This window comes from Lupinus angustifolius, chromosome LG14, assembly GCF_001865875.1.
Source record: "Lupinus angustifolius cultivar Tanjil chromosome LG14, LupAngTanjil_v1.0, whole genome shotgun sequence".
In the NCBI taxonomy this organism is placed as follows: domain Eukaryota; kingdom Viridiplantae; phylum Streptophyta; class Magnoliopsida; order Fabales; family Fabaceae; genus Lupinus; species Lupinus angustifolius.
The window spans coordinates 9,918,581-9,930,168 of NC_032022.1; positions in this window are offsets into that span (position 1 = coordinate 9,918,581).

Below are 11,588 nucleotides of genomic sequence, written 5' to 3' on the forward strand. Positions count from 1 at the left end.
TATTCTATTCAACGTTCTAAAATTTAAAAAATGATAGATGATATTAATTGAGAATCTTTTAATAAGATTAAATTCCTACTATTAAAGTTTTAAAAATAATTAAATAATATTAATTGAGAAAACTTTAAGATCTATTTAAATAATTATTATTAAAAAATGTTATTTTGCAATAATTCAATGTCTATTATTTTTTAAGCGAAATAAATTATAAACAATTTTCTTTATTAATTGTAATATCATACTTCATTCTATTAATAATATCAATGGTTTTCTACTATTTAAGTTTTAAAAATGATTAAATACTATTAATCGAGAAAGTTTTAAGATATACTATTTAAATGCGTAATTCCTAAATATCTATTTAGCATTTTAAAATTTCAAAAATGATTAGATGATATTTAGTGAGAATGTTTTATACTCCTACTATTTAAGTTGTAAAAATAATTAAATAATATTAATTGAGAATGTTTTAAGATCAATTTAAATAATTAGTATTAAAAATTAGGAATGACAATATGGGCTTGGCCCAACAGGCCAGCCCGTTCGGATAGGTATTTTTAGGAGGTCGGGCTGGGGGAAAGCTTGTATTCAACCCGTTTTTAGACGGACAACAGAGGGCCGGGTCAGGGGGCCAACATTAAAAAGGTTGCTGCAGTGTTGCAAAGATCAGGCGGAGAGTGTTGCAAAAAAATTGCATGAAATGAAAATTAGAGATGATAAAGCCAATAAGAATAAAGATAAGGTATATACTGTCATTCATTTTTTTCTTACTCTCCTAAGTTCAATGCCTATTTTAGTCATTATTGTGCTACTTTGTAAATGTAAAATCATTAATAGATGTTCATAATATTGAAAAGTATGCACATATACACCTTTCTGTCTCTACTCTCTACTAAGATATCTAAAACAAGTTGCTTTTATTTGTAAGTTTCATAAGCCGAAATAAATTTTAAATTCTATCAATTGCTGATTTGAGTAATAAGTTTACTACATGTAGGATATAGAAGCAACCATAGTGAGTGGTCACGGAACAGTAACATGTCAAATAATTACAACTGCTATTGGTGGTCAATGTTAAACTAGGATGGTATGCTATTGTGAGATTGTAAACTTTTGTTTGTGATTTTTTGTTTTAAACGACGTGTATGAGGCATGATGATTATTTATTGTTGTCTAAAAGTTTTAATGAGTATTTTGAAGAAGAAAAAACGGGCAAGCCCGTCGGCCTGTCAGTCCTGCCAAATATGGGTCGGACTGACATTTTGAGCCCTTTTAGCAATAAGGGTCAGGCTGGGCCAGCCCATATTCTGGCGGGCTAAAGGTGGGTCAGGTCGGGTCGGGCCAGCCTGTATTGTCACCCCTATTAAAAATGATTGTTTTGAATTGTGTATTATTTTTTAAGTGAGATAGAATATCAATAGATTTCCTTATTATTGTAATATCATTAATATTAACAATGACTTCCTACTATTTGTGTTTTAAAAAATGATTAAATGATATTGTTTGAGAACATTTTAAGATCTACTATTTAAATGCGTAATTTCTACATATTTTATTTATTGTTTTAAAATTTAAATTTGATTAGATGATTTTAATTGATAATGTTTGAATAAGATTGAATTCCTACTATTTCAGTTTTGAAAATAATTAAATAATATTAATTGTGAAAATTTTAAGATCTGCTTAAATAATTAATATTGAAAATAATTATTTTTAAATAAATTCATTGTCTATTATTTTTTTAAGCGAGATACAATATTAACAGGTTTCCTTATAAATTGTAATATCATAACTCATTCTATTAATAGTAACAATGGATTCCTCCAATTTAAGTTTAAAAAAATGATTAAACTATGTTAATTGAGAACGTTTTAAGATCTACTATTTAAATATGCAATTACTACATATCATATTTAGTGTTTTAAAATTTAAAAAATGATTAAATGATATTAATTGAGAATATTTTAATAAGATCTACTACTTAAATATGCAATTACTACATATCCTATTTACTTTGAAATAAATTCATTGTCTATTATTTTTTAAGCGTTATAGAATATCAACAGATTTCCTTACTAATTGTAATATCATAGCTCATTCTATTAATAGTAACAATAAGTTCTTACTATTTAAGTTTTAAAAAATGATTAAATAATATTAATTGAGAATGTTTTAAGATCTACTATTTAAATAGACAATATTGCATATCCTATTTAGCGTTTTAAATTAAAAAAATGATTAGATGATGTTAATTAAGAATGTTTTAAGACTTATTTCAATGTGTTTCATATAATTTTATAACATAATTTTAAAGTAGAAACAAATTAAGTTTAATAAAAAAAATAGCAAACCAAGAACCAAAGTGAGGTCAAGGATGCAGTGCAGTGAAAGTAGGGGTGGCAATGTGGGCCGCCCGGCCCGGCCCGCCATTGGCCTGCCAAAATAAGGGCTGGCCCGGCCCGTATTGTTAAAATGGCTCAAAATGTCAGTCTGGCCCATATTTTGAAGGGCTGACCCGTTTTCCCTCCAAAATGTACATAATTAAAACTTTTAGACAAAAAATAATCAACAAACTTGATAGATGTCTTTTAAAACAAAAAATCATAAACATAAGTCTATAATATTACAATAACAACATAACATCTTAGCTTAAAACTTTAAATTCTAAAGAAGAAACCAGTTGCCACGTCCCTCGTACAGCACAGTGTCACACACTTTAGTTTTTTTATTTTTTAACAATGGCCCGTTGGGCCAGCCCGGCCCGGCCCGTCTAAAAAACGGGCTGAATATGGATGTTTGGGCTAAAATCCTCAGCCCGGCCCGCTAAAAATAGCCATCCGAACGGGCTGGCCCGTCGGGCCAAGCCCATATTGTCACCCCTAAGTGAAAGATACCTATTTGGAGAAATTCCTTAACACCCAAAAGTAAAATCTGAACTTTTAAGTTGATTGTCAAACTGAATGACACATGAATAATTGAAAAGATGAAGACAACTTCGACCATATATTTGTAGTATCATTATTAATTTTGCAAATAAACAAAATGTTCTTCCCTTTCATTATTCATGTACCCTTCCTAGAAAAGAAAAGTAAAATTTAAAAGTAGAAACAAATCAACTATAAAAAAATATCAAATCCAAACCCAGGAAGTGAATGATGTATTGCAACTAAAGATCATAACTTGAAGAAGTTCTTTCACACATTGAAAAGAAGAACACAAATTCAACCATATATTTATAATATCATTATTAATCATTAGAAGTAAACAAATTAGACAAAATTAATAATGAAATAAGACTACTGAAGCTTTGCAATATACAAAATCGAATACACATAATATGAAAATTAAACAATTTGAAATTTCCAAACAATATAGAAGAAAGTCATAACAAAAAATTAAAAAAATGGCTTATCAGGATACTCGATGATGAAAATAGATTCAACACTGAAACCTCCATCTATTTGAAAAATACATGTTTTGGATCAGATCTAGAACTTTACTATATGTGGATAAACCCTCATGACAGTTATGAGAATCCAAATATGTTCAAAATGAGATCAGTTTTTTCTTTTAAGGATTTTATCTCTTTGATTGGTGAAAAATGAAATAAAATTATATTTACTAGTGAACATCTCGTTGGATCGATTCATGAATGATGAAGTAATGAAAAATAAAATTAGTATAAAATCATACCTCGTTTGACGATGGAAAAGATTAGATCTGTCTAATAAATATGGAATTTTTTTAGGAGAAGTAGTCTGTGAGTTTCAAAAGAAGAGAAGATTAAAAAGTAATTTGAAATAAGAATAGAGAAGAAAATTAAGAAGTAAATTGAAATGAAATAAGAGTAGAGAGATGAAATATTAATTTGACGAAAATAGACTATTCTTTGGACAATATATTGTCACATATTATATTAAGATAGTAGAGGAAGAATATAATGTGTGAGAGTCCACTATAAGAATATGTGAGTATTTTGGAGGGAAAACGTTAAGAAGATGTTGACATGTGTGTGTGATGACATGACAAAAACTTTTTTTATTATATAGACTAGCGTGTCGACAGACACTTCGTGTCTGCCGACCCGCATTCTTATTTCCTAGTATTAAATATTTAAGAGAATCATGTTATATTGTTTGTGATAAAAGAAATATGAAAATGAATTATAATTCTTTTAAAAAACTACATTGATAATATGATATTTTTAGGTATTAACTTTCTTTAACTCCTATTAACATTATTATGTATAAAAACATTGTAATAATAGTTAATTAGAAGGGTAAAATATGCAATAAGAAATTACACCATATTAGATAGTTATAAGATGTTTTGACTTTATATATAGTATAGATAATAAAAGTGCATGCATATTACGTGTAAACACATATAAGTGAATATAATTGGTAAAAAATATTTAATTATTAAATTTTTACCTTAAAAATATTTTTTCAATTATAATAATAAGTGCCATATTAATTAGATATCGGGAATATTTTTGTTGTCCCGAAAAATATGTCATCTAATGTCTTAGTTGTTTTGATTGACTGAGAAAATATATTTAGTTTAATAATTAATTGTTTTTCTAACTAACCATAATAAATAACATGAAATTACATAATTTATACTAGTGTGGTGACAGACATTTCGTGCCTGTTGGCCTACATTTTTACTTTATGAGATGAGAGAGCGATTAATATATTGGTAGTGGTTATATATGATTATATGGTTTTTTTAGAAACTAAAATGTTAAGGGTAAAATAAGAAAACTAAAATTACATCATGGGTAGTTACGCCATAATTTTCCTTTATATATAACTAGCGTGTTGACATGCACTGTCGTGCCTGTCAACCCGCTTTCCTATCGTTTGTAATGTATAGTTTGTATTTTATAAATTCAAATATAATTTTTTGTGCTAAATTTACGGTTGAATTTATTCAATTGGTCTAATATTCAATTTTTTAAATACACTTTTAAAATAAGAAGATAATAAGGATAAAATAAGAAAATAATATTATATGGTTTTTTGGTAGAAATAAAAAGATATTGAGGGCAAAATAGGAAAACACAAATTACACCATGATGGGTGGTTATTTTGTGTTTTCCCTTTATTAATAGTATAGATATATATAGTTAGATGGTCGAATTAAGGTGAGAGAGTGTTTAATATATTGGTAGTGGTTATATATGATTATATAATTTTTTGGTAAAAATTTAAAATTGTTAAGGGAAAACAGTAAAATTATATCATGGTGATAGTTAAATCATGTTTTCCCTTTATATACTAGTGTGTATAGGCACTTCGTGCCTACCGGTCAATATTGCATGATATTACACATTCAATTTTTATATATTTTATTTTTTGAATTATAATATATTTATCATGTTCGATGTACAATATATTATAATTTTTGCGTATTTATGATAATGTTCAATTTAATGTGAAAGATGTAGTTAATTAATATGTTGATGGTAGTTATTTATGATTATATAGTTTTTTTATAAATATTAAATAATGTTAAAGACAAAACAAAAGGTGGAAATTAGATGGAAGTTACACCATATTTTGTCTTTATATATATTATTATATATTATATATTATATATAATATATATGACAAAAGATATGCTCCATACAAATCCCTTTCTTAATAAAATAAGTGTGCCCAAATTTGCGTGTGGTTAGGGACAATGAGGTTTCATTTGTAATGGCAATTTTTGTTTATAAATTTCATTTCATTATTACCTGAAGGAGGTGTCACCCTGTGTAGTGCGTCATTCACAACGTCACTAACACCATCTAAAGACTAATTTAAGTATGATTAGTAAAGAGATTATGAGTATTATATCTTCAACTAATTTTTTATATACATAATAACTTAACAAGTTTAAAGAAGCCAGTTATAAAACTACTATAATTAAGATGCTTCATCATAATGTATGTTTAACAAGTAGTATTTTTTTCTCTTTTTTTACCCGTGCAGCACGCAGGAAAAAAAGGTACTTTAAATAATAATGTTAGAATGATAGTGAAAGCACAAATCTTATAGAAAAAATTTGTCCACAATATTCGGATTATTTATGTTCATTTTTCCCCAAAAAAAAAACAAATGTAATCGACCACAGGTCCACCACCCTCACTTAAAATAAATTTTAGCATTCTTTAGAAATGACAACGAGAGGAATCGACTTTGTGCTTATTTAACCCTAAATTCGGAATCTAAAATTCAATTTCGAACCTGAATTCAACAAAGTTGAAAATAATTCTGAATCCGATGGAAATCTGCTCGGAACATTTATATATATACATATATATATATGAATTAATATTAATTGTATTTTTATATATATTAATCAGGTTTTGGGTAGGATATCAACTATATCAAACTTGAATTTGAAAGTAAAATTAAGTAAATTTTAAACTCAATCACATTGGATTTTCCACGTTAAATTCGAGTGGGTTTAGATTAGTACGCACGTGTTTGATTTTTATTGACATCCTACCATTGATAGAGGATATTTGGTTTAGAAGAAAAAGGAAAGGAGAAATGCTATAGAATAGTGTTTTTAATATGACTTACTTCACCAAGAAGGCGTTGATCTAGTTGTGTTAGAGCTAACTAATTATAAAAATATCAAATTGTCAAAGTTTGATTTTAATAATGACATTTATTATGAGAGACAGTCACACATCCTAAAAAAAATTAGTGGAGAAAATACCTTACTTGTATAAAAAAATATGCCTTATTTAGGCGTTCCCTTTTAAAACTACGTCCCAATAAAAATTATCGCCCCGCTGGCAGCAGCTCCTTTCTCTTGGCAGATATGTTGGGTGTTGTTCACTTAGGTTTAGTGGTTGCTTTCTTAGAAACATAAACTAATATATTCTAGTGGTTGCTTTCTTAGAAACATAAACTATAGTAGTGGTTTTCTAGATTAAAAAAGTACATGGTGAGAGAGTTCTCCTCCATCATGGTCAGTTATTTTCTTTATAAGTTGAGTTTTAAAAATGAGGAAATGAAAACTGAAGACTTTAAAGTCATCTAAGTATTTTATAATTTCTTCATAACTTACCTCGCAAATAAACCATAAATGAATTTTCACCCCACTAAGAGTAATTGGCTACAAACCTATAGGAGGTTCCTCCAAAAAAACATTAAATTTTCAATAATTACTATAATACATGAATAAACTACTCTTATATTATATGGTTGAGAGTCATTTATAGACCCCTAAATATAAGTTACTCCATAATGTTTGGGCAATATCAAATAATTTATACCAAATTATATCTCTTCCTAATTATATTCTAATTTATTATTCCTTATACACATTTTATCATTTTCAGTAATAATGAATGGAGGGATAAGTTTAAAATGCTAATATATTTTTGAAAAATTTGAGAGCTGTGATTATTTTTATCTAACTTTCTTAATATATATGAATAATTATAAATAACTTATAAGTAGGTATGAGATGTAATAATAGTAATACATGAGAATTTCCTTATATCAATAGGGTGAAGATGACGAAACTCTTATCTATTCACATAGTACCAGTGAAGATTTACGAGATTCTTATGACCATAGCACATCAACGTTATATTATTATTTTACTTTTAAGACTCAACTGGGAATTACTTATATCTCACACATCAATATTAATTATATCATTATTTTCTTTTAAAACTTAATTTTATTTTAATAATGTCAGTCGTCTCCTATTTCTAAACATTATTTTCAAGTGCTATCTTTTCATTAGAAAATATTATAAATTAAGACAAACAAATCATTGTTTTTATGAAAAAAATAGTTAATAGTTAAAAGGAATTATAAAAAATCACATTGCATGTATATTCAATTGAAAAGGCTGTTAAAATAAAATAAAAATCATATATTCAACTGAAAATGTAATAGTTAAATGTAAAATATGTTTTTAACCCATATTTTTATAGCAGGTTTGTAACCGAAATTAAAAATTGCTAAGAAATGAGCAGTGCGACATAAAAAAATCACTTCTACCTTCACAAATGATTGATTCAAGTAATACATGTTTAATTCTTTTTATGTAAGGTTTTGAGTTAAGTATGTAAAAAACTTCAGCCAAAGAGAAACAATACCATCATATTAGAAATGTTTCTGACTCTAGTGAGATTGCTCAAAATAATATACCAATAATTTTAAAAAATCACATTGTAGATAGAACATCATAAAAAATATAGAACCATAAATCCTATTTCGTACAAGATACCATAAGGTGCTAAAAATCACCTTGAGAACAGTACGTAACGTTAACAATATAATTTTCATTTTTTAAAAGCTAATTTTTTAAATATATTACAAGTACTTAATTATTTTTATTATCTAGGTTACTTTTAACATTATTATTAGGATATATAAAAGAGTAATAATGTGACATAAAGAGAGTACATAATTAAAGAAAATGGATCCTCAAAGTGTTAACCTAAATATTCAAATTAAGAGACTCGTGTTAAGATTCCATTAGATTGTGAAGAATAGTAAAGTATGTGAATAACTAGCTAGCTATTGGTGAGTTTTTAATTTTTTTTCTTAACCCATATGCGTTTTTAAACTTTGGTGGCATATGAAAAATGTTTCCTTACTCAACATTATTATTTTATTTTAGTGACATGTGAATAGGCAGTAACATGTGAAGTGTATAACTAATCCATAACAAAAGTTCTGCAAATATTGAACTAGAACATGCCCTCAAGTGACAACTTGTAGAAATACTCACTTCTCAGCATGTGCTTAATGTTTCTGACCAGTTTCTTATTCTCAACTTGCTTCATTTTTTTCTGTGTTTGTTGTTATAGGCTCCAACAAAGTAGGGTAACCAAATGCTTGGGTGGGCCTTAATGTTCTTTCAAATTGAACCTTATTCAATGGATCTCATTTTCCTTCAATTATGCATTTATATGCATTAACCTTTTCCTCTCAACTTGAACCTATTTGTGCCTCTAAATCTCTAATGTTAGCGAATTTCCTTTTATAGTATTTTATTAATATTTTGGTCTTAATAATGTTTTTTTGGGATTATTAAGAGTATTTTATTACTCTATAGGTAAAGAACTAACCCCTTTGGGGTGCATGCCTACCCATTTTCTAATAAGTGTTGTTTTTAGTAATTGAACTATTGACATTTTGATCTTTTTGGAATCTAGTGGAGTCTTACATCATTACTACAACTTCATGTTGATTTAGGGCGAATAGTGCACGATTACATTCTTATTTGTTATAAAAATCATATTTTTACTAATTTATTAAAAAGTAACGTCCAAATATAAAATATAATCTATTTAAACATTTATTTTAAAAAAAAGCATATTATTAATCAATATTTAGAAGAATGGGAAAATCCAATGTATAAGCAAACTAATCAAATCTAGCTAGAGAAAAGAATTATAAGTCAAATTATTTAGAAAAAATAGCTTTCACTTTATAGTCGTGATTTAATAAATTCCTTACATAACTTATTTCTAATATAATTTTTCACTAATAAGCCCTTTCTTACATCATTTTATCATTTTAACTAGTTTTTACTATAATATATTAACTAATAACTAATCAACATTTAGCCTGACTTTTCTTCATTTGATTGGTTTTTTAGTCTACAACCAATTTTATATAAGTTTTGTTAAAATGACTTAAAATGTCATAACTTATTCAATTAATTTTTATTCATATCCACAAATTTATCAGCCTCTTTATTATTTTTATTCCATCACTATAAGCAATCATATAGATTCATATAAATTAAGTTACTACCAATAATAGATCAAATATATCTGTCAAAATAATAAAATATCTTCTCAACGAGAACATAAATTATATCATCTCGTCATTAAAATTGTTATATTATGCTATTATTTAGTTTTTAAAATATTTTTGTATAATTAAATAAGACATATATCAAAATTTTAATTATTGTAAAAAATAACTTATCTTCTAGTATAACAAGATATTTTATTCTTTATTATTATTTATCGGTGATGAATATTTTCCATCTCAGTTAATGTCAGTAAAAAAACAAATTCTTATATTTTAAGTAAACATATTTCATCATAGATTATTTTTTATTGACCAATGATTAAAGTTAGAGATCTTATTTATAAAAATAATGAGAAAACAACACATAATCGTACCCACTAGACCGTAAAGAGGCGTCCTATTAGGTATTAGTGGCCTAGGAACACTTAGAAGGGGGTAGAATAGGTGTAGCAGTTATCAATCACCGCTTCTTGCACCGAAACCCAATTTCTGGAAACAACCCAGTTAATCAATTAACACCTAGTCTTAGTCGATTAACGCATGCACAGAACAGAAAGATCAGAGAGGCATATTGCACAGTTATTTAAAAACAATTGAATAGAGATAAAACAAATATTTTTTAGAACTATTAATGAGCATATGACAGTAAACAAATATGCGAAATATCAGCTACAGATTCAAATTGAAACAACAAGAAACATAACGAAGATTCAGGGAGAAAAAGAGTGCACAAGTGGATTTTTATCCTGGTTCATTTGTGGTCCACTACAAACTACATCCAGGCCTCCCCTTCTGATCTAGAGAGATTTTCTTCTTCATAATATTGAGTAAAAGTATGAATACACACACCAATTCAATTACAAGCACATATGACGCTCATTTCTTAAAATCTAGGACCCCTAAACCATTGGTTTGACTCTACCTTTCGCCTGAGAAAACCTTTCTCATGAAACAATCCTAGCCAAGATTCTTCTCCTTAAATCAAGACCTCCTAGCCTTGGTGAAGAATCTCAATCTCTGTGGTGATGCGACACCAAGAGATTAATCCAGAAATACACAAAAATAGATTAAAACAGTTAAGGTATACTAAGCACAATAATGCTTGAAATATTACAAGAAAAGCTCTAAAGACTAACCCACTCACTAATCACTCAAGCCATCAAGAATCATGTGAGTTAATGAAAAACAGAAATCAAATAATCTCTCTATCAATCTTTACATATAATGCATAAATAAACATGTGAGCAAGATAAGAATGAGCATATGAACATGTAAAATAGTATGCAAAAATCAGAAATCAATTCGACATAACAACTCTCTTCTCACACATGCAACTATCTTGCAAAACAGTAAAACAAAATGAAAAATGCTCTCTAAAATCAGCCATATACAATAGAATGCAATGCTATTGTTTTCTGAAAGTTGTCTTTTATTTATAGCAAGTAGTTTTTGCAGTTGGATTCGTTGCAAACAGTTAAAGGGTTAAAACAGAAATCAGTTATAACAAATAACAGACATGTTAATCGATTAAGGCTACCCGTTAATCGATTAACCATGCAACAGAATGGCACAAAAAACAGTTGTAATAGAAAACACTGATTTAACAGGAAAGCAGTTGAGTTAATCGATTAAGTCACCATGTTAGTCGATTAACTGGCACATTAAAGTACATGGTTCAAACAGTAAACTTCTCATATGTTATGCACAACTTATATACATGTTCTACCAAATTATATTATTCCTAATATTCACATATAACATGTATGATTAATGCATGAACATACAATAAACTAGATGATA